This window comes from Argopecten irradians, chromosome 2 (assembly GCF_041381155.1).
Source record: "Argopecten irradians isolate NY chromosome 2, Ai_NY, whole genome shotgun sequence".
Taxonomy (NCBI): domain Eukaryota; kingdom Metazoa; phylum Mollusca; class Bivalvia; order Pectinida; family Pectinidae; genus Argopecten; species Argopecten irradians.
In genome coordinates, this window is record NC_091135.1 from 38,634,905 (window position 1) to 38,660,378 (window position 25,474).

At 35.9% G+C, this 25,474-nt stretch overlaps 1 protein-coding gene and 1 long non-coding RNA gene across 2 annotated transcripts in view; one reads left to right on the forward strand and one right to left on the reverse strand.

Annotated features, from left to right (window-relative positions):
* Positions 1–25,474, reverse strand: part of LOC138315422 (cyclin-dependent kinase 10-like) — a 274,004-nt gene that overhangs the window by 73,814 nt on the left and 174,716 nt on the right. The gene's annotated exons all lie outside the window — the stretch shown is intronic.
* LOC138315411 (uncharacterized) lies at positions 10,396–15,971 on the forward strand. Its single transcript, XR_011207495.1, has 2 exons — positions 10,396–10,806; positions 11,787–15,971. It is a non-coding gene; the product is annotated as an uncharacterized lncRNA (long non-coding RNA).

The window sequence follows — 25,474 nt, forward strand, 5'->3', positions numbered from 1 at the left end:
GTCTTCTCGTTTCTGGTATGTTACTGGTAGATTGAAACTCGTAAGGTGGTTAGAGAGTAGTAGAAGAACATTCTGAGAAATTAGCATTTACAGCTCCATGATCTAGCATCTAATCATCACCCAATATATTGTCAATTTACACCAGACAAGGAACATTATTACATACATGTATTAAGTCTTGTTTTAAAGGGGTTGATATTGAAATTATATTTTAATAAGGCAAGAGTCGCGTACGGGGATATATATCTTGTGTTACCTACGGACACAGACAATTTCCATTACATATCTTTATCTCCAATTTCAAAGGACACCAAATGTCGCCTTTCTGCCATACAGGTACCAGCAACCTTAGAACCTAATGATAAGAAGTCATTAGTTTTTTTAAATGATGTCTTTCAAAACCATCTTTAGAAACTGTTTTTAAAGCAGCCATAAGAATGACTATAGGATACTTTTTGCCCTTTTGAATTCTCGTATTTTCAAAGTAGTTTTCCGAAAAAAATAATCATAGGTATACGGTATTTAGAAGAACAGCTACTAATTTTGACTTGCCTATGTATATATACCAAATATTGTATTATATATATAGTCTTATCAAAATTGAGTGTTTGCTTTCGGTCATTTTTGATATGTTAATAAGAAAATATTGTTATGCCCACTGAATTGCTTATAATAAAACGTGGATAATTTTTATACGGTCATTCTAATGGAATAAAACAAATATTTTTTGTTCAGATCATTGCTACGCCGCTTAAAGCGTAGCAGTTAGAATAGTATGCAAATCACGCCATCGAGATTTTAGTGTAGAACAAGCATTCATGGTATATCTATTCTAAAAACCGAATGACTGTTAGGCAGTTTTCGATTATGCGGTTTGACTGGTTGGACCTAGTTGTTCGTTTATGAATTAAAGACGGACTTGGTGATTTCATATTGTTTTTAGACGAACCTTGACAAAGCCCTCACAGGCCTGTATTATAAGCTGCAGGTCCGCCAGGATTTATACTTGAAATAATGACTCTCTTAAACGGTCGAACCGGTTGTTTCGAATAAACGAAAACGGTCTTATAGTCTGACGGATTTTCCAGCAAGTTAACAGTCATTTTATTATTTTCAATGAAATCTGTTCGTCTATACTAGGCCTGGCTACCTTGCACTAACACAAATTATAAAATGGCTTTCAACAGAACAATTAGAATTGCAAAACAATATTTTCATATCATTGTTTAATTTCCATATTCTGTCCAATCAAATGGTTAAGCTTCCGCGTAGCTAGCCCACTTAGCTGTTTGGGAAGATAATACTTGTGTTATATACAGACTGAGAGGCTGTCAGTGTCGAAACACAAAAAATTCTCAAATGTTACATGATTACTTTAATTTTGACTTAACCTAGGGTAGTTGTAGACATTTAAAATTTGTCATTCTCTCTTGTCGACACACACAAACCAGTTCTGAACTATATGAGATCAAGTATTTTCGGCGCGGTGATAATCGCCCAGATCAAAGGTCTCGTCTCAACTCACACAGCCGAGAGTATTGATCTCAGTCTAGTCTAGTTTGTATATTAATGGAGTGTAGGCTAATAAAATGCACCATTCAGTTTTAATTGAATGTTCAGTTGTTAAATTGGCCCTCGTCCAATCTGAATTCCTGTGTATTCCGTCGTATTCGTATGGTACTTTCTTTCTTAATTCACAGTTATTGGAACCTGTATAATAAAAAAATTTTGTAGTTTATTACAAATTATGACGATATTGGCTATTTGTCTGACACTGAGTGCTACATGTATAACCCGGATCACATTACCTCTACTAAATCTTACAGATACCTTCAATGGCCCTGCAGGTAGGGCGTTAGAATTGTACCTGCTGCCCCTATTGCATGATCGTAAAAGGCGACTAAATTTAGGATCTTATCTTTTCTATTCTTCCTAACTGACTTTTTATCCTTCCTAATGCCTCCCTTGGCACCGCCTCACTTTTGGCCTTGAGTTGAGCGTTCGCCCCTGTGAGGAAGGCTCTGGGTTCTGTCCCCTGGCCGAGACACACCAAAGTCTGTAAAAGTGGTAGTTTCTGCTCCTGCTTAGCGCTCAGCAAAAAGGGAGTGGGACGACTGGTTCGCCCGTTGTCAGTATAATGTGACCGGGTGGGGTGTGTTGCTTGGTGTCTTCGGCGGCATGCTTCAGTGATATAGCACTATAAAAAGGGCAACAGTTCCACTATACAAGAAGACACAACATGAATATACCGCAGTCTCCCAAAACACGCACCTCGCACAACATACACGCAACACACCGCACACATGGGAGGCCGTCCTTACATGACCATAGCTGTTAATAGGACGTTAATTAATCAAACAAACAAACAAACAAACTTCAAACCTGGAGGTAATCCTAATAATTTCCGAATACTGATCATAATAATTTTCTGAAAAATCTCAGTCAAATTGGACTTGGTTCTACAGCAAAAACGATTCATTGTACTTGCCTAAAATAACTTTGAAAATATCAGATTTGAATAATGGAAATTACTTTTCCTCTTAACAAATCATAACAGGTTTACCTATAATCATCAGATTTGGTTCGAACTAATGAAAGTATTTTAAATGTATTAAGATAATTATCGCATTTATGATTCAAAGTCTAGTCCGTTTGACATGTTTGCCGACAGTTAACGGCAATACACAACAAGCTGTAATCGATATACAGCTGACGCACTCAACACTTATGTTTTAGAGGGGGAAATGACGCTGGTAACATCGTGATCTAAAGTTACTTCTTATCGTATCATGTTTATATTCACACAAGTAGCGTTAAAACATTCCTGACAAGACATATTAAATAATCTTTGGTAACTAAATAAAACATTTAAAAGTATGTTCTGATGTTATCGCTTATCTGTTTAGCACACCTGGCGGGATAGTCCGGTAAGCTTATGACATAACGCAGCGTCATTGTCCGTCTGTCCACCCGTCCGCCATTATTTTCTTTAAATCGCTACTACTCATGAATGTCTTAGTGAAATATTGACCTGAAACATCATTGGAAAACTTCAAAGAGGAACTAACTTTATATAAACCATGGCCATATCCCCAGGTGTTAAGGGTACGACACAATAGGGAACAATCGCATATTAAGTGTAAGTAGTGGTACTGAGACCAGTATACACCATTCCCAACCCAGACACTAATGTCATCCTGGGTAAGTAGTGGTACCGAGACCAGTATACACCATTCCCAACCCAGACACTAATGTCATCCTGGGTAAGTAGTGGTACCGAGACCAGTATACACCATTCCCAACCCAGACACTAATGTCATCCTGGGTAAGTAGTGGTACTGAGACCAGTATACACCATTCCCAACCCAGACACTAATGTCATCCTGGGTAAGTAGTGGTACCGAGACCAGTATACACCACTCCCAACCCAGACACTAATGTCATCGCGGGTAAGTAGTGGTACCGAGACCAGTATACACCACTCCCAACCCAGACACTAATGTCATCGCGGGTAAGTAGTGGTACTGAGACCTAAAATCTTTTTTTCTGCTCTATGAAGAATAAAATAATGATTGCTATATAGATGTACGGTAGTAATAATACCGATCAGGTTGACAGGATTAGAAGACGTCAGGATTGATCTTATCATGGAAGTGTGTTAACAAATCTATTTCACAAGCGTGTGTGTATGTAATGATAGGAACACTAGCTAATAGTGCAACATATACATTGTATTGCTATCAGTATCAGAGTTCTCAGTATTTTAATAATTAGATCGTAGGTGTCAAGGTGAGTCATTGACACAAATAATGACATCATTAATCACACCAATCTGAAAATGCCGAGAAAGGGGCCGTAGTGGTAACCATCGAATAGTTAAGATATTACATGTACCGACAGACATATTACTACAACCCCCTTCCCTCTTCTTTGATTCGCCAATAAGTATCTTATGTCGATCAGTTGCCCGATGCTGACCGCTGATCGGTGGTTTTTCTCCCGGTACTCCGCCTGCTAAACCTGACACTGACGCTTCCTCAAATGACACTGGCTGTTATTTAATGTTACAAAACAGCTATTCACTAAATGCAGCAAGGAAAAGGTGGTTAAGAAAATTTGATCGACAATTACAGTAAATGTATTTTGGTGATTAAAGGAGATTGACTTTTATTTCTTACGGGGAAAAGGGATCATTACAAACGTATTGAATATGAACAAGGAAGTACAAAAATGTAATCCTAACTGTGTAGACAAAATATATTGTCGATTTTTCTCTTTATCAAGATCCACATAATGCAAATATGGCTTAGAAATTAACAAAAGAAAATACAACAGATACCACTCTACGTCACATCATCGTCCTATATAAGGAGGAATGTAAGGGGGAATTTAAACAGGTCAAAAATGAGAGATTTCCGGGAACCCTCGGTGTCCACCACATTATACAATAACATGTTCTTATAAATCAATCGGCAATGATACGTATACAATCTGTCAAAATTTAAATGTATGAGACTGCGGAAAGATCAAAGCAGTGCAATTGCGATGCCAACTGATGTTATCTCGTTGTGTCTAGACAGACACCAACTAGCCAGCAATATGTATCTAAAGTTATAGGAGTTGAGGTAGGTGATTTTACTAAATAAGGGGGTGTTAGGGAGGCATCTGGAGTCATTAAGAAACCTGTATGATTCAACAAAAATATAAGTATTAATATTTCGTTGTGGCCATCCATTACCATTCCAGATATATAGAACGTTATAATTCCGTTTCTACAAATATATACAAGAAACGAAAATACGCCAGTTACTACAAGGGGGTATGGTAATGCCGACCAGGTTCAACATATTCTTTAGATTTAAAGTGTGATTCATTAACGGAATCTCGTCCATTAATACCACATATTTTACAAATTGATAAAATAATCAAACGGCGATATGTATGTTGTCTTCTTTCCTTTTTTAAATTTTCAAAATGAAAACATGCCATTCTAATTCGTTTCTTAGCTTGAGAACATATACTCGATATCAATGACGTAATAATCTCATAGTACATCTGAGACATCAAAGGCCTGTAGATACTTTTTTTAATATTACAGAGAGGGGGCACGACCAACACAGCCACACAGTCAACCAATGTGTACCGTTACACTATTCATTTGATGTTCTTGTTTTTCCCGTTGCCTCCAATTTTACTTCGAGATAGTCCAGGAGGGGTGGATATAACGCCTGTGTTGGGAGCAACCGACCAAAGATGAGATTGTATCTGGACAGTCGGTTGGCCTCTATCGAATACAATTAGCAATGTAATCTTTGTAATGTAAAACATAATAAAAACTTACACGATAATAACATATAAAACATTAATTGACTGTGAAATATTCAAATCAAAGTTTAAATCATTAAAAGAGTTCGCGATATGTTGCCATGTCACAATAAGCTCATTGACATTGAATTGCATCTATTGTCACATTTTCTTTGATAAACATTTCATACCGCAAAATATTACTTAGGGGCTAGGTAATGCTAGTATTTTAAGAGTGTTTAGATCAACATGATACCATTAAATACCAATGACATTGAGACACACATCACGTTTAATTCTGATCACACGCTTTCGTTTTTACTTGAAAACACATGTATGATCCATTGAGGAAACACCTTGAATCAGAATATATTATTTAAGATAAGATTTTAGATATAAAATGACAACAAATGTAGGCAATAAAGAACATACAGACTTGGTCTTGTCAGTCTCGTGTGCGGAATTAAAACATCAAAATCTTAATCAGAAAAAAAGTCTTAAGAACCTATAGTTGTGCTGCATATCCCATTGCATTTGTATATTTCTCATGAGTTTTAGTGGGTATTTTGCAGTTATATTTCCACTAAACACACAATAACAATATCACGCTCGGTAGAACCCATCTGATCATATGGACATGCTGGATATAGGATGAATCACATATACTCGACGGTCGTTTGTTTAAAATGCAGCAGTTTAAACTCCGTCTTAAAAGAAATAAATCATCTGACGGAAGTGCAATACCAAGCATGATCTATAGTTAAGCATCGTTTTATATAGGGCTGGGAGAACAACCGCAAATAATTGTTTGTCCAATTATATACACATATACAGTGATACATTGGTGTTTCTTTCCATATTTACTTACCAATATCAACTCAGTGGATTTATCATGGTGATATACATGGATGTCGATATTTTATGGAGATTATGTCTTATTTTTTATTTAAAGGAACAAAATCATTATTGTGTTCGTGACATCAGCACCATGCAATACATATCGTAAATATAACATCACATGTTAATTTATATCTGTTCTAAAACAATAATCAAGTGTGTATGGTATCTGAAATCGGTGTAACTCATCGTAAACTCAGAATTGTAAAACAAATCAACAAAACTGAGTTACTCGGTTTATAAGTATATACATGTCAAGTTTAAGCTTTTGTTTTTGTTAATGATTTCCTCTGTTCATTGTAAGCATATTTTAATATAGACAAAAGAAGACTTTGACTGCTAAACTCAAAACCTTGAAATGACATACCCAATCATGACGCCAATGACGTCACACTTAAGATCTTCTGATAGTGGTTAAGTTTGATTAATTTCTTTCGATTTAAATTATTGTCAATCCTGCCATATTATTATGGAAACTTTTGTATTACCACTTTAAAATTAGTATGAATATTACTAGTTTAAGAACGGTTTTTAAAAACTACTATTTTTTATATTCCACGAATCATGTATCGCAAAGGACGAAAATGTTAAACTTTCAATAAATGAAGACCACTACTTTCTAGCCTACTACCAAGTACTTATCCGTACCATTAATCATACTCAAACAATAATGTTGTGCAGTGGTAACAGGGATTTTTTTGACAAGTAATATATGTCTCGATCACTTATTGGTGCAACCGTTTTGGAAAGCGTGACAAGAATGTGGGTTGTTTTATAGTAGAAACACAACGAACTGAAACCAGTGACGGTTTGATACCACATATGATTCCAAAATGACAGCATTGGGCTTTTTATGTTAGTGTTCTAATTAGTACTTATGCTAAAGACATCATTTAAACGGTTGTAGCCAATTATTCACGTCCTTCCGATGTGGTTTGGTCCTGTGGACGTGTCAGTTTATTGTTATGAGAGCTGCCACTGATTGCTCGAAACAAAAGTTCATACTTAATTTCTTTTTTTCTTCGAGAAATCGGGGCCTGGAATTACTATATTCTCACAATATGACAAAGGTTTGGAACTTGAGATGAGGCCAACCTGGCTAGGTTCTATAAATACACAGGTGTTCCTGGGGTATCAATAGATGTACCTGATAGCATACAACAGAAAGGGTATAAGGCCTCATGACCCGCGTAAATGGTTCAGTTTCTTGCCGTTGTAATCCATACAATGACTATGTGTAAGTTTAATAGTATTATAAAAATAGTTATAGCCTGTGCTCTTTATCTGTGGCATTATAAACATCTATATCATGATAAGGTGTTATGCCAAGAATTATCGACAGCCTGTAGCCTCCCGTATATTGGAGTCGACAATAAAGGAATTGGTTTGAAACAGGTCTAGCATATGCAGCTACTTCAAAACACGTGAAACATAACGTTCACCGCCTACTCGGTTTAAGGCCCGCTGTGGGTAGATAATGTTGTTGAACTGAACAATGAAGCGGAAATGGAGCGGGTTGAGTATTGATGGCCATATAACTAAATCGGTATACCGCCGGGCTAATGTTTAGAGATTCTAAATTCGAATCACACTAACTAGCATTTTATACTCTCCTGTTATAAACTCTATGGGTTATCATTCAGGATAAACACAGTGTCATTGAAGTATGGGTAATTTGGACAACGTTTGGGGGAAAAAGACGACCAGCGTAATAGAAATTTATTTTAAATAATTCATTCTAATTGAATTGTTCAGAAGGTGATGATAATACATTATCATGTATTAACATTATCATGTATAAACAGTAAGCTAATGACTTTTGCTACACTACAAATGTAATAATCCCGATTTACATCCCATTTAAAAATTAAAAGCCACGTCTGAAAGGTAGTGGACCTATAATATCACAACAAATGATTTACACATATGTACTTGGTAGTGTGTGTTTCTAGATGAAAGAAATAAATAAAATAATTGGCTCGACACGTGTTGTTATCGTAATAAAGTCAGAGCTTATCTAAGTGTAGGCCTGCTGTGCGCTAAAACTACAATTGAGATGAAATTTAATGTATCAACACTTCACATAAGTTTAACACAGACTGAGATAAGAGAAAACATCAATAACGATAGAATTATGTGACACAAAACCTGATATCTTTTGAATCATTTTTGTGAAACATTTCATCTAATAAAGACTAATACATATAACGCATTACATTACGAATTTCAATACCAACCAGCCATATACCGAGCCTACCATTTTACAATGCTGATCAGTGTCGACTAATCGATTATTAAATTCTTCCTGTTATATATCATCGTGAAGTGTAACATCTTAACTTTCAATTAAGACCAAAACCGTTGAAATATCTGGTCTGGATATTTTTTTACAACACTTTGATCTAAATTACCCAATTTTGCGTCACGGAGGAGTTCCTTACCTTTCTCTATATATATGAGTCTATAGTGGGTCTTTGACTTATCAGCGTGCTAAATACCTATGCTTCAACCAACCGGATACTGGACAAAGTTACGATGTCAAGCATAGTTTCAAAATTATTTTTTAAAGCTTTTATAAGAATATTTATGCATTTATTAATTTTGTTCTGTCCATATGAATATGCTAGAGTTGCAATATCTTTTGAAGTGTGGATGATATCATCTAAGAAATATTTGTTCGATTTTCATACATGTTATACATGTTTTATCGCATTGATCAACGTATTGGAATTGCAACGGTATCAATCAAAATACTTAACAATGTCGTGGAATTTGTCAATATTTCTTGTTATATGTTTCATAAGGAATATAGAACAATACATTAATGTGATATATGTATTTGGCTTTGTGGTTATGTAACAGAATTAGTCTCATTGAATTGTCCCTTTAAGTGATGCCAGGAATATACCACCATAGTCTGATTTGGCTGGTGATATAATCTCAGTAAATTGTTTACTCTCACCAGATAGCTACCATTCTATTTCTTACCAATCAAGTCGATGAAATAAGTTATAGTGTTAAGTACGGGTCTGTGTTTTATGTCAGTCTGTTAAGGAGGCACCAATTGTATTCGTATATATACACGTGCTGACGGGAACAATGAATTGCAGATATATTACACATGGTGTGCTCTCATCAGATACATTACACATGGTGTGCTCTCATCAGACACACTACACATAGTTCTCTCATCAGACACTTTACACATGGTGTGCTCTCATCAGATACATTACACATGATGTGCTCTTATCAGACACACTACACATGGTGTGCTTTCATCAGACACACTACACATGGTGTGCTCTCATCAGATACATTACACATGGTGTGCTCTCATCAGATACATTACACATGGTGTGCTCTCATCAGATACATTACACATGGTGTGCTCTCATCAGACACACTACACATGGTGTGCTTTCATCAGACACACTACACATGGTGTGCTCTCATCAGATACATTACACATGGTGTGCTCTCATCAGATACATTACACATGGTGTGCTCTTATCAGATACATTACACATGGTGTGCTCTCATCAGATACATTACACATGGTGTGCTCACATCAGATACATCTCATTGGTCGGTTGGTTTTAGCTTAGCCAATGAGATTAGGCTATACATAACTTATACATATTCATATACATGAAAAACGACATTAGGACCACGAGAGGGGGATTTGAACGAACTGTCAAACAAGTAAATACATTTGTTTTCACCTGTAGTTTGTTTATGTCAAAGCCTGTTATTGTAGGCTGCCGTGTTTTCAGTGTAGCGAATAGACATTTTCGTTTGCAAAAATGTTCTCGATCGTGTCCGACTAACGGAAATTCGTCAATTTTTCAAGTTTCGAGGCTGTTTGTGAAAAAAGTAGATAAGTTCAGTAGGATTTCTTGTTATCATCATGAAGTGTAACATCTTAACATTCAATTAAGACCATAACCGTTGAAATATCTGGTCTGGATATTTTTTTTACAACACTTTGAACTAAATTACCCAATTCTGCGTCACGGAGGAGTTCCTTACCTTTCTCTATATATTAGTCTATAGTGGGTCTTTGACTTATCAGCGTGCTAAATACCTATGGTTGAAGTGCAACGACATACCTACACTGTATACCATATCTATCTCCTGCTCTAGTGGCTTGACGGGATTCACTGTTTATGTACATAATGATAATGTGTCGAGTCAAGTGTGATAAGTAGGGTTAAAGATTAACTTCATTTCTTTGAATATCTGCTAACATCACAACACCACTTCCAATGTGCACTTAATTGGTTTATGTCATTGCCACCACGATTATACAAGCAAATACGATTGGAGCGTCTTTGTAACGCCCCCTTATCAGACTGACACAAACCACAGACTCGTGCAGTCCGCAGTCATTGTACGTATCACTGGGACAGGTATGGTAACGATGCACATTATGAAAAAGCTGAAAAGATTTTCATGAAATAATGCGTTAATAGGCAAGGAGTTATTGCAGCAATTTAACCAAAGCAGAGCAACAGACTCGGGTACTTTAGTAGATATAGATGTATAAAAAATCGAGACAGCCATAGGGAGCTTTCCGTGGACATCGTGCAAGCTTTTGTTATTAAGGTAAGTTATTTCAATATTAAAAAAAAATGTTGTTATCATCTATGCAACACGTCATTACACATACATCTGACAGGGGATCTACACACTACTTCCCGGTATATAACCATTACAGGTGGCTACACATGTGCTGATGTACATCTTACCTGGCTTGCTTTGATGCACGGATACTTAAGTTCAGAGCAGTTTAAAACAATGATTACAGTGGATAGGGATTATGACCTACAGTGACAGTAACATCATACGTGTGCACACGTCTCAATAGAAGCCTGTTACCTAACCTACACATATTTGATTTTCCCCGCGAATTCCCTTGTGGTTTTCTCCACCATACAAAGCAGCTTTCGGTACAATCTCGAAGAGATGGACTGATAATTTGTAGTAATTTCTAAATTTGTGTTTCATTGCATACATGATCATTTTTTGATGTAGTTAGCGATGCATTGTTTGTTTCAATGCCATGCACTAGACCCAACAATCCCAACGGGAATGTGTATGCGATATCGGAGTACCATTGCCTATTGAGCTGGGTATGATACTTGACAGTTAGTTTCGAAACCGCCCTGACTCTAGCAATAGTAATATCCACGCTACCTTACGTAAATGTTTAGACAATAGACTAATGTAATACATGAAAGAAATAATTATGACAGACTTACTTGCTAACACCGAGTTTTATATCCGACCAAAAACAAAACACACAATGGTACACAGACCCACCCAACTAAAATAACCTCTAAACTGAAGTAGAAATATTGTATTTCCGTATAATACTGGAAGTTCACTTTAAGCAAATGGTAGCTAGTAATGATATTAATCCTTAATTTTGCATAAATTCTTCCAATAACTACACATTTACAATTGATTATTTGATAATTATGAAATGCTATCCGGTTAGAGATTGAACCCATAAGTCTGCACACAAAGATAGACAACTCTTAAATCTAACGCTACATAAATCAAATGATTTTTATTTTCTGTAGGAAAATCACAATACCTGAAAGAAGCGTGTATTCAACTGGTAATTCTACAACGGGCATAGCCTTGCAAATGGAAGAGAACATTCCACAAAAAGACATGAATCCTTCGGATTTCGATTATGTATTTATCTAAAACAACGAGAAACACTCCGCCACCAGAATTGGATACTTTCGCCAAAGATAAGCCTGTAAGTTTTACTGCTAAAACCTCAACCTCGAGGATTGTAATTACCTTTGCTTTCACCGTGACTACCATATTAATAGTATGTTTTCAACCAGCAATTGCAGCTGAACCTTACATTGGAGGAAACTTTTTTTCAATCAACATTGATGAAATAGCCCGCCTATTAAGGGACACAGGTCAAGATCATAGAACAGTGAACAGTTCAGATGTGAATACCGCAGCTGCTGCAGCTGATGTCCAAAGATCGGTGCCTTATTATCAATTAGTGATTTCCAACCAACCAATTAGTTCAGAAAACCCGAAATTGATTGATGGTCATGCAATAAATAATGATGTGACAGAAATAACGGAACAATCGGCGGTGAACACATCTACAAGTGAACGCGGTTTATTGGTGATCAGCGAGCAACGTGTTAGCAATTCGTCAGGATCCACAATCTCCGATATCTCTTCTTCCTATCCTTCACCCACTGGGTCGACAATTTATAGATACCATGAGCCGTTCAGCCGTTCTGCTTGAGTTTCTGTTCTTCCCAACGGAGTTTCGAAACCAATCCTATCTGAAGAGAGACATCAACAAATAGACCAGCGTCATCAAACCTTGATATCTGGAACTCGTGAATCAACTGCTTTGCAGTTATATGGAAGTGATCATCAGTATTCTGAAAATATTGAATCACCCATTGAAGACACCACGAATAGTCCAGATATCATGGTCATTACCGGGCAGACACGTGCAACAGACGATCGTGACACAATCTATCGCGTGTTAGGACAACGGCGACAGGCTCGGACAGCGGTCACTCTATACCATCCCACGGAAGAAAATGACGGAGAAAATGGTAACCACGGGACGTTGGTTGTAACAGAGCGATATCGACAACCGCTTAGGCCTGCTGTTGGTCATCAGCTCTTGGTGACCCCTCGTAACCCTGGAACAGATTCACGTTGTCTAATCAATCAACCCGCTCGGATAGCAGCAATGACTGTGAGTGGACGAAGCCAATTATCAAACCCCGTGATATCGCCAGTGTCTTCTGATATAGTATTGGCAGCTAACACAAACGATACAGCAGTTCGTCAGGACAATGGAAGTGATATTGATATATAATACACACCTTAAGATGTCAGCTTTTCCATGTGGACTTAATGCGCTTCCATTTAAGAAAGAAAGTATGAGTAGGTATGTTTTTATAACATATAACGAAAACTAACAGCTACAGAATAAGTGATTTTAGGAAGTAAAAAATGAACATTATCACATACCTTGAAAGAAAGTATTTTTCTTTGCTTCGAGTGTTCCAATCAATTCTGACTATAATTAAGCAAAGCAGGCATTGATTTCGTCAAACGTTGTGTATTGTAGGCAACTTCTAGTGAGAAAAAAAGGTGTGATACAGAAAAATACATGTTCTCAGAACAGTGCATAGAAAAGGGGGAAAGGAAGATATATTCCCAAATTTTTCGCACATATGATCTAGATACGATTCGATTTTAATATATGATTGATTATTATCAGTTTTTGCTTACAGTCTCTTGCGATATCTGATGCTCATGAAACAGTATACAAAAATGCGAATTGTGAGCATAATTCAGTATGTTCGCAAAATGTAATTATTTGCAAAGATACATGTCATATTTGGTGTATATAAACGACAGCGCGTCTTTGTTATATATATATATATTTAATGTGGCGAATAATAGCTGCTTATTCTATACATTCTGACAATATCACCGCGTTGAGGGAGCAAGCAAATGTTCATCACGCTACGGAAGAAAATATAAAAAAAATTGATTATATAAACAGTGATTTGAGATAAACAAGAATTTATGTTGGGAACATAATGAATTGTGACCACGACAAAAATGGCATGATTTTGTGTCCATGTGCTCGTTATTAAACTTTGATAATTTCTCAAATAGATGAAATTAATTTCTGTCATTTAAATTTTGGTTTCTTTATCATATAAATACAACTAAAGGCGATTTTGTAATGTTTTAACGTAGGATATCTACATCATCTGCTGTTTTCATGAATTAACACTGTTGCTGTATACATTCCAACACCTTGATTAAGGTAAGGATCACAACTTTTCAATGACATCTAATGTAATTTAATTAGGTTGATGATATTTCAAAAGTGTGTCTTACTTTCTGTTATTGTAGCCTTTATATTCTTAAGATGTACATACTATTTCTTTTGAAGTATCTTTATTTTGTGTCTCTCTAACAGAATTATGAAGTAGATGGTGTATTAAGTTGAAGCTATATATGTATACATCACTTAAATAGTGTGTCTATCTGTATGTGATGCATCTTTAATGCGAGTCATATAAAACATATCAAAAGTACACCAACTGTAGTAAATGTAAGTTTCAGATAAAGTACTACCAGTTAATAGAGATACAATTATCTTCTTTAAATATCTTAATGAAAAATTAGTGATAAATAAATGATAAATTAGTGTTAAATTAGTAATAAATTAATGATAAATTAATGAAGTACATGCGTAATACTGAAGTCGGACAGTAATATACTAAGCTATTTTTTTGTGTTTTTTAACTTGAATCAGTACTGGAGTTTGTCAGTAGGATATATATAGAGGTTACACAATGAGTGGTTGTTGAACATTGAATTTATTCCACACGTGTGAGTTATTTTTTAAAAGTTAAAAAAGACACGAACTTTAGCGAGTGTCTTTTGTAACTTTTAAAAAACAACTCACTCGTGTGGAATAAATTCAATATTCAACAACCACGAGTAGTGTGACCTGTTTCTACCACAATCATATTCGTTTTTAGTCGATAGAAATACGGCACGGATACATTAACGTGTATTTACCGAAATATGCAAATAAGGTGTAGCAATTTTTTATCAGCAAAAAGACACTAATTGGTATTCAAAAGTAACCGTTTGATAAATAATCCATCGATATCAAATTCTTCTAATTGGGAACAACTTTAGTGTTAAACAATACCCCTATAACGTCTTATTGAGTTCAAATCTTCAATAGTTGCTTCCAGAAAATAAAACTCAATGTCGGACTACATGTATACATGTAAAAGCATTCGCACGACACGGCATCGTCAATTTCCCGCCAGATAATCAGCAAGCCATAGTACCATCAAGATCAAGTTCGTTTCATACACGTTAAATCTACGAAACTCATCAGAAAAATTCTTGTCCGTAAAGATGTATTATTAGTACTTAAGGTCAATTTAACATGTATGAAAATGACACGTATTTTGACACAACGACCACGACGATTACGCTTTCAAACAGCAGTTTTGGACGTCAGGCGGCGATCACAACATAGAATGACGTCATTTGATTATTGGTGACGTTGACAATGATGACGTGACACTTAGAAATAAGTAGGTCGGTCAAAGTTCACCGTGTCAGCCAATCAGAATGCGTACAGGGTTTATACCACGTGTGGTATAAACAAATTGTTAATCAACAGCTGCAGTGTTTATTCAATGTCCTGAGAGTTGAATAACACCGCCTATTGTGGTAGAAATTAAGTTATTTGAATGCTCAGATTATTTAGTTACTGCTATCAATCATTTATAATGTGATATTTTTTGTATAAACATGTATGTAGTATTATTTCGACGACGTATCATGTCGAAGTGTGATTTAATAGTTGCAAACGTACTTTAGTTGTCGTGGCTTCTGTAAATACTCCTATATCTTACCATATATGTACACAACTGCAGTGTTACATGAATTATTCGTTGGTAATTTCTGCCGTGATCCAAAGTTTTAAACTTGTTTCGTACATGACCATATTCATGGTTAGCCAATGGAACAACGATAATAACGAGCTAGAATACATAACGGCATCATTCGTTGTTACTATATCAACTATGATAACAACAATATCATATTTTACAGTATCAACTTGTACCAAATGTCGTTCTTGTTGAATTTTGTTATGATTGATTGTTCTGTTGGTGAAGTATTATTAAGTGTGTTTGATAATTAAATAATTCTCATCACAACATTTTGTTTGTATTGTTCTTCGCATAAAGATTTAGTTTACATATCACCATAAATGACATAACTTGACGTCCTGTATGAGGTAGACATCTGGTGTCAACTTAACGCCTAAAGCAATATTAGTGGATTCTGTAGATAATACGAATACATATTATATAAAAGTGTCCCCTTGTGGTTGGTGAGTGGGCCGATAGCTTGTTGACCGGCTGATCTTTCTCATCTTATCCCCCACATCGATTAGCGCACTAGATGAATGAATGAAGATATAGTTCCCTTTTGTTTTCTATCACCATATGACAAGACTATGCTAAAGAATACGTCAGTCATATGCGGCGTACATAAAGAAAATCAAAAGAAAAGGTGGTCAAGTTATTAAAAAATTACAGTAAATGGGGTTCTGACAGGTTTTTTTTATCAGCCGACTGTATCACATGTCTAATTCCTCTTTGTATTAGTTTTATTTAAAATATTTATCTAATGTTCTTTGCTTTCATCTCTGACAATATTCACATTTCGTCTGCAAAAAGTTCCCATATTGTAAGTTACATTCATAATGCTTATGGTTGAGTCTTAAATAATACAAAACTGTTTCAGACCTGTAAAGCAGCCTAGCTAGCACTTGAAGTACAAGAGGCTCATGGGCCTTAACGTTAATCTGACTATTGACACAATACAACACATCAAAGTATATCGTAGTGGCAAACTATTAGTAGAACTTTTTTAGAAGAAGAAGTTCAGGTTCTGATATTTGATGAATTAGAACATGAATTAAGGTCTCTTAATCTCCACCCTGCTACAAGTCCAATTTCCAGTCTCTAGGCGCCACGGCCTTTTTGTTATATACAAGAAATCTTTTAAAGATTTTAGCCTATTTTACCCCTGTGACCTTGAATGAAGGTCAAGGTCATTCACTTGAACAAACTTAGTAGCTGTTCATCCCAGCATGCCATAGGCTCAATATCAGGTTTCTAGGTCTCTTCGTTATTCACGAGAAGTCGTTTAAAGATTTTATCCATGGCCATGTATCCTCGATACTACAGGGATTCCGACTACGTACGATCTCTACACCTCTGAACTATATCATTGTAAATATGGAGGCAACTTAACAAAAAAGGTAGTTAAGTCCTTTGATGTAAATTAAAAGAGCCGTACAACTGTATAATGTGGTTGACTGTGGGCGTCGCTATAAATCTCTGTAGTATTCAAGTTTTGCTGGCCTATCATCGGTTAGGAATTTTTCCTCTGAGCTGCTTTCAGTTTTTCTATGAGGTAGTCCAGGGATGTAGAGATTATAAGTGATCGGAACCCCTGAAGTATCGAGGATGATGTAAGGACGGCCTCCCATGTATAGGTAGAGATGTCTGAATAACCGTTTATAAGCCTAAAACCCAATTTAGTAATTGCTTCAAACAGGGTATATATGCATGGTCAATAAGATATTTTTAGATATAAAGGTAAACAGGTACATCTTGGTTTAATCGATCCATGGTGCCTCTTCAGGTCTCCAAACGACCATGTGGAGAACCACTCATCACCTGTTCATCCCGTGATGTGTGTCACACGGGGCACATTGCGTGCAAATCACTAATATAATATTTCAATACGATTATAACATATATTGTAGTGTAAATTTTCATGTTACATTCATGTTTTCTATGCAGTACGCTATTTATACATTCGCCGGCAAGTGGAAACAAGGGTTTAACCTAAGTGATAAAGTGATGATCTCTTTTTAACCCATTCGTTTTGGGAGAAGGCGCGATATGCCAGTATAAAGCTAGAAATAGTATAAAAAAATATCAAACCACATTGATTTGAATTATACCTAATCATATTATCAGTTAACCACAAAAAGTTGAGGTTTTGTTGTTGCCCTTGTGGTTTTAACTTGTGAACCCACATACAACTTATCAGATGACATACAACATGTAATGAATTAATTATCGATGTTATGATATGCTTCATAAATCCTTATAATAAATAGCTAGTATAATAAATCAATCTCTACACTGAGAGGGTCCAAAGTTTAACCATCAAATACTTATCAGGCTACCGCACTTCTTAGCCCTGTTAAGATGTGCAAATATGCCTCGCAAAGGATACGAAATATTTTCAATGTGAGTTTTCTTAACACAAGGATATTTATCATTGTTTACAGATACAGTGGTAGGATATGATAGAGACGAAGATTTCCACTCTCGACCCCGAACTTGACACCCCAAAATATGTTTTATAATTTGTCAATATATGATTTTTCTAATTCTAATTGTTTCATATTTCTAATAATGAAATAAACAAAATATCCTCATTACACAGTAACACCACACTGTTACACCTTTAATTTGTCAGTTCTAGTTACCTTTGAAAGACAGGCGAGTTTTACGTAATACATGCCTAGGTTTATATCTAGCAGTAAATCTATACCGCGTGACGAGGATCCCACATGGTATCAATATAAGTGGCGACACCACTTCCTTTTTTTCGAAAGATTTCAAAGATTCTTGTTTAATTGACGAAGCAAGAAATTTTGCTTTGATGTGTAACATGCATATAGCGAATTGAAACCCGTCGATTGATTGATTAACTATTTAAAACTGCCAAACCACATATGGAACAGGATATATGGTGTTCCGATTAGTTTTTTCTTTGACCTACTTTGAGAAGATCTTTCCAGCTATCACCAAGGAAGTTATTAAGGGACCGACTCTCTATATGCATCGTGTTGTGTTGCGTATATAATTGTTGTCTTATGTGGCTGGGGAAAAGTCGTGTTTTGGTTCTTTGTAATAGTGGACATTTTGCCCTTTCTCACAAGCATGCCACCGAACATACCGAACAACATAACCCTCCCGGTCACATTTTACCGAGAACGGGCAAACCAGTCGTCCCTCTCCCTTTATGCTGAGCTTTAAAATGTTAGTAAAACCCCTTTAATAGACGACGGTGTGTATCACCAAGAGTAGAAAGCAGAACCTCCCTCGCTGGGGCGTAGGATCATCCCAAGCTGTGAGGCAGTGTCGAGGTCGACCTTTTGACAAGGAGAGCGAGTTAGGATGTAGATAAAATATAATATTCCAAATTTTGTCGCCTTTTAGGTCATGCTTTTGAGGACTTAAACGTCCTGCCTGCAGGATAACTAATCAAACATTGAATTGCAGGTAGTTAACTATTATGGTAGTATGGACGCCAACTAGACAGGTAACCCTGTGTTTCAAGAATGTTTATAAGAAAACAACCTGTCGACGGCAACCATTTTGTTTTTCTCTCTACCAATATTCTGACGCTCTCACACACCCTATACAAAGCCCGTGAATCGACACACGTGCTCTCGCTCTAAGATGTACTTACAATCCGTCCATATATCTCCACCTAAATTATCAAACAAACTCGGAATAAGCTCATACGAGTTATCGTTCTAACCTATTTTATTGGCCGTGCTTGTTTCACCGTTCCGGTCACTATTTCACTAAAACCTTTTATGCATCGTTTATTTACAACATTTCTGTTATCCTTTGTGAAGCCATGCACCCGATTAGAAAACGTGCTGGCCATGTGTACTTATGTACGTTTCCGCCTGTTCAGACGTTACCTGTCCGGTTTCGAAATGAGTTAAACCTTCCTTATATGTACGTGTAAAAACTAGTGTATATTGAAGTGTTTTTAGTGTTTATTTGCTCGTTATGGACATATTGCGGGAGGTAGCTACCAATTTTACTTCAGTTAAACTTTGTCAGGCCAGTAGTGTTTATTTTTAGTTGTTATCTGCTTTATCGTGGCAGTTGTATCCGACGCCAGTTATGTTTAGAATGGCGCACATCCCTTGCTTTGTATAAGGGGCTAGTTAGTGAATGGTATCCGGTAACCAAGCAAAGCAAAATAACAAAATGGCTACACTTTCATGGATACGACACTGTCATAACTAAGGGATGTGTCAAAAACAGTTTTGAGAAGTGTTGCTTCATAACAAAATAGTTTTTAATCTCAAATGCATGTTTTTAACTTGCATTGTCGGCTTCAACTTATCATTATTACTAACTCACAAATGCCTTAACTGGAAAAACACAAGGAAGTTTAATGTAGGAGAATACTGGAATACTTGTGAAACCGTGCATTATCTGGCATTTTGCCAGGTGTTGGTGACATGGTAGTACGTGACTATATTGCTATCTGACTAATGTAAAGCAGTACGTGTAATATAAGATTACCAGGTTTAATTAACCACTCGCGTTAACTATACTTCCCGATTTTGAACCACAATTATTTTGTGGTTGTAGAGATGACATTTTTCCTCCAGTAAATCCATTTAAAGTTTCTGTGCATATCAATGTAAAACCTATCAGCACGATACTATGTACAGAAAATTTATTTTTAAACATTCTATAATAAGGTCAATCGAACTGATAGCAATACTGAAGTGTGAAGAGCTTATCGAACAAAAAACACATCATGTACATGGAACAATGTTAGCATCACGTATTGGATGATTTTTTTCTTTGTTTTGTTACTAGAGAGAGGGGAGAGAGAGAGAGGGAGATGAGAGAGAGAGAAAGAGAGAGAGCGCAACATAAAAAGACTTGGTTCCACTATGACACAATACGAATATACTGCAGCCTCCAAAATCAAAAGACATTGATTTACACACCTAAACACATTACGCTAAATGAGTGTTAAGTGTTAATAGGACTCTTGCCAAAAGTATACTATGTATTCTTGTACAAGTCATGAAAAGTAATGTGGTATTTAAAAGTTTCAAGACTTTGACGGCTGTCATGAAAAGATGGTATTTAAAAGATTCAAGAATTTAGGAATTGATTATATATAGGAATAATTAGGGATTTTAATTTTAATTTTTACCCGATGAGTTGCAATTTGTCAACTTTGGAGCATAATGTTTATATTTAAAGTTGTATTGCTGCTAATTTCACTGTAACGATATGTAACTTAAACATTTGATATTTAAACATTGACATGTGACTTGATGATTTAGCTCCCCAAAAGCATATGTCGGCATATAAGATAGCCGAAATCTAGGAATCATATATTCCTGGTTTTGAATAAAGCGCCTTCAATCACCGCCATGTTCAGTGACTTCGGGTTTTGTCGGATTCCTAATCGTATCACGTGACTGACGTTCGACACGACCTGCACGTGGTGAGCCAGGTAACCAGCGTAAGCACACATGTGTTTGTTTACGTTTTCCTTCTGGCCTATATGAGCAAATCATGCTAGTATATGTCAACAGATTGAGTATTTGAAACATCCAATTTACACATTACCGTAAAATGTTGTGTGTATCAAATATTGTAATGTGCGAGCATTACATTTCTTTGTAGATAGAGTCTGATGAGGTCGACCACATATTTTGTTTATGAAAAATTGTTGATATTTTCTCTTGGTTTCACAACTCTCGTTTTACTTCGAGATTGTCGCGCCGATGTTCGGAAGAGTTCGGAATGATTCGGCATCTTTCGAGCATATTTTTCACGTGTACACGTTTAAAAGATTTTTTACTTTTATAATTAAAGATACTTCCAGTGCTGCAACTTTATAAAAAGTGGTAAAATTAGAAAGTTTAAACCTCAGGCAGACGGAGAAAAATATGTATAACACTTAAAAAGTTTTCACTATGACCAATAGAGCGAAAGTTATAGACCATACAACTTTAAAGACAGTATGACGTAAACTTATCATCTTCAACAACTCACCTCGTCATGACCATTGGTAATGTTTCCACTGCGGCTCTGTTTTCAACCGTTAATGGCATGGGTCACAACTATTGGAAATATCGAAATCCAGTATAACTGTTCAATCCCATAACTGTCGGATTTTTCAATGCTCCGGTTTTATCCACTGCATATAACCCAGTTTGACTATTACTGTAACATCCGTAGGGGGAAATCCATCAGAATGATTACGTAACTTCTTAGTCATTGAAAACACAGAAATATGGGGGGAAATAACACAGAAATGTAAACAAAGCAGAAACAGAACGATCCTACGAATGGGGTTCCCATATACAACCGGTAAGCTGACCTGATGCTGACTGTAATGGAAGTTTAGCATCAGCCGCAAAACAAATAATCACAAAACGATCCGATATTTGCATGTACTGCGCAAAGAAGGACCTAAGCCTCGAATCAATGATTTTAATTACATCATTACATAATACAAAACATTTGTTGAAAGAGAAAGATACATCACCACGTAAAAAAACCAAAAAACAACATATTCCTTATACTGCAGTATAGGAGAGGACTTTCGCGGCCAGTGACAGATAAGCAAAATATTTTGCATGGATATACGTAAGGGTCATCTACATTATGTATGATATTCATACTATTCAAAATAGATTATTTATTCTTGAGTTTTCAGAAGTTAATTTTAAGTACTAACAAATTATGTATCGGAGTAAAAACTATCAATGACGACCTGCAAAGCATGGGTTTGTGAATTTCAGTTCTATATTTTGATAAATAGATTATAGTGATCTTGTTAAGTATTTGTTCTATTTCGCCATTAAAAACTTTTGGCTAAGAAGGTCCATTTTTATCCATTTGATAACTTTAGATTAGTGATTTTCTCCTCTTAAATCAGACACTCATACACTGTAACACCTGGCACACAAGGCAGGACGTCCTTAACTGATCCTAGCTGTTAATTAGACGTCACACAAAACAACACATATGATACGTTAAAGAATTCCTACATACGATAAGGCATTCACGTCACGTGGATGGACCTGGTGTCATTGATAAAACATGTCATATATAAGTTATTGAAAAAGATTCTCAGTTAACATTTCAGAACGTTTGAAGCGAATTCTGAAAAATATTTTCAATATTTAATCGACCACATCATCTCCAAGAATAAAGGATAAAGCGTTCGCCTTACTCCATTTACGCTCAGCGTTAAGTAGAAGAAGTATACACAATTACATAGACAATGGTGTGTCTCGGTCAGAGGACTGAAGTCCAGATCTACCTCAAAGGAGAGAAGACTTATCGCGATGACGGGACAGTGTTATGATGTATAGAAAAATCAGGAAGCGTGTAACATTAATGTTATGTATAGGCATCATATTTCAATTTTCTATCTAACATTAATCAGTTAATAACTTAAAAAAGTTTTAAGCTGCGTTACTGGACATATGAATGTCTATCTTGCAATTAGTCTACTCCTTGACGCGTAAGATTCCTGGTATACTTGTAACAGATAGTTGACATATGCATTCCGAACATTCTCCTTTTCATGAAATATTTAACGTGCCATTGTTTAGTTAAAAACACCACGACTTCTTTGGCTTATGACGTCACATTGCATGGTTCATTTGATAGTACTTGGCATGAAATATATTTGTATCCGATTTAGTCATTTTGCCGTTCTACAGTTTACCGGAAATGTTACGCATGGACGCATTCGTCCTTGGTTAAATCGCCAATAATTGTGCACTCTACATTTTGAACAAAGAAGACATTTGTCTTTTGAACAATAGCAAAAAAGGTCAAACCAGTAATTAGAAACAATTTTAAATCTGCAGCGTCATCGGCAAGTGTAGACATAGTATGTTTTTAAGACGATCAGACCTTTATCAATAATTGCTCGACCCTCGGTCTTGTTTGAGCCTCTATCTACCCATTTGTCGCTTTTGATTTATGCCATTCTCTCTACATTCCTAAACTTACATTAAATGACTGCTATTGTTAAATCGACTCCTAAAATATCAGTGTTTGTATTACCTTCAACGGATCATTCAACGTCGCTGGGTCCTTATCTATTGTACTTGAGCCATGCCCATGTTGTGATTATTATTTTACACCATTCGTTTGCCTTACATTGTACCACATATTTGTTGTTAAAATAAGTCATTTAGGAGAAAAAAAGATGTTTCTTCAAATAAATAATGTTTTATTATTATCTAAATTTCTAAATTTGAACTGGGCTTTTGATTAAACTCGCAAGAGTTTGAGGTCATTGATAAATGGCATTTTCACAACATATTGTTTATCATTTATAGTAAAACTGCAGCCTATGAACATAATTACAAGATTTTACAAAATCATTCGATAATATGCTCTCGGGCAGTATATCGTACGAATAATTAATCACCATAGCAAAGAAAATGAAGAACAAGAAAAAATCTTGTGTTTATTGTGCCCACACAAGTTTTTTCGATCAAAAAGCAACATGGAGGAGCAGATAGGCTGATTGAACTACTCTGGATATCAATTTGATCGATAATGGTTCTTCTGTATGGTTATGATTGTTTTACGTTGAATCAACATTAACTTACTAGCAATAAACAAGAGGGATTTTTTTTCCTTTTGAAATGATATTGTTACACACCCAGTCAACACTTTGTGTTGCACCCAGTCAGTCAACACTTTGTGTTGCACCCGTCATTCTATAGTAAAAATTGCGCAATATTTTCAACGGAAATCCAGCTGTTTGTATCTTTTAAAGTAAATTCAGCGTAATTTCTAAAAGAAATTGTTAAAATTGTGACTAGAAAATAGTAATTTTGTTGACGCTGTGACGTCACGAGGCTTTATTGCATGGGTAGCCATGAAATACAGCCTCAGGCGACATGAGTGTATTGCCCTACACCCGCCAGTATTACACGTGTAGGTATGAGAGAATAAGTGATCTTTCATACCTACGGGTGTAATACTGACATTTCTCATGTAATAAACTCATGTGCCTTTAGGCTGAACACAGCCAATATCCTAACTTGTATTTCAGGTCAAGATTTTTATATGATTTTGACCAGAATTTGACCTCAGCGATTTTTCATGTGAAATTCAGGTCAATTTCAGGTGAAATACAAGTAATGTTTTATCTTGACTTTTCTGCTCCTTTCATGTCAATATCAGGTCAGAATTTTCACCAGAAATTCTGGTCAATTTCAGATTAGGAAATATTGGCCGTGTATTACATAGCTAGCCATGCAATTCAAACTCCTGACGTTACTATTTTGTAGGTTGTTTTTTTTCCAGAAATTGGACTGGTTTTACTATAAAAGATGCAAAAAGTAGGATTTGCGTTGAAAATATAATGCGATTTTTTACGATGGAAATTGTCTTGCAGTCTCAAGTGACCTATTCTTATTGACTTTTGTCCGTCGTGTGTCAAGCACATGCGTCGTGTGTCCGTCAACAATTTACATTTTCGACTTCTTCACCAAAACTACTGAAGCAAATTCAACGAAATTGTGTACAAAGCTTCGAAGGCATAAGGCCAATCACAATTGTGAATTATAAGGGGTAAAATTGGCTAAATTTCAAAAATAGTCTTCTTTAGTCGCAGATGCGGGAGAACCAAATACTCTTCATAGATTGAAAGATCTCAAGAACCTTCACAAAATTTGTGAATTTCATGGCCCCGGGGTCTCGGATTTTCCCCTGGGGAGGTGTCAAATTTATTGTCGTTTATGTAAGAAAAGACATCTATGAACATTATTTGCTCAATTTTCATAGAAAATAAGTCAAACTTCGTTAGAATTATTATC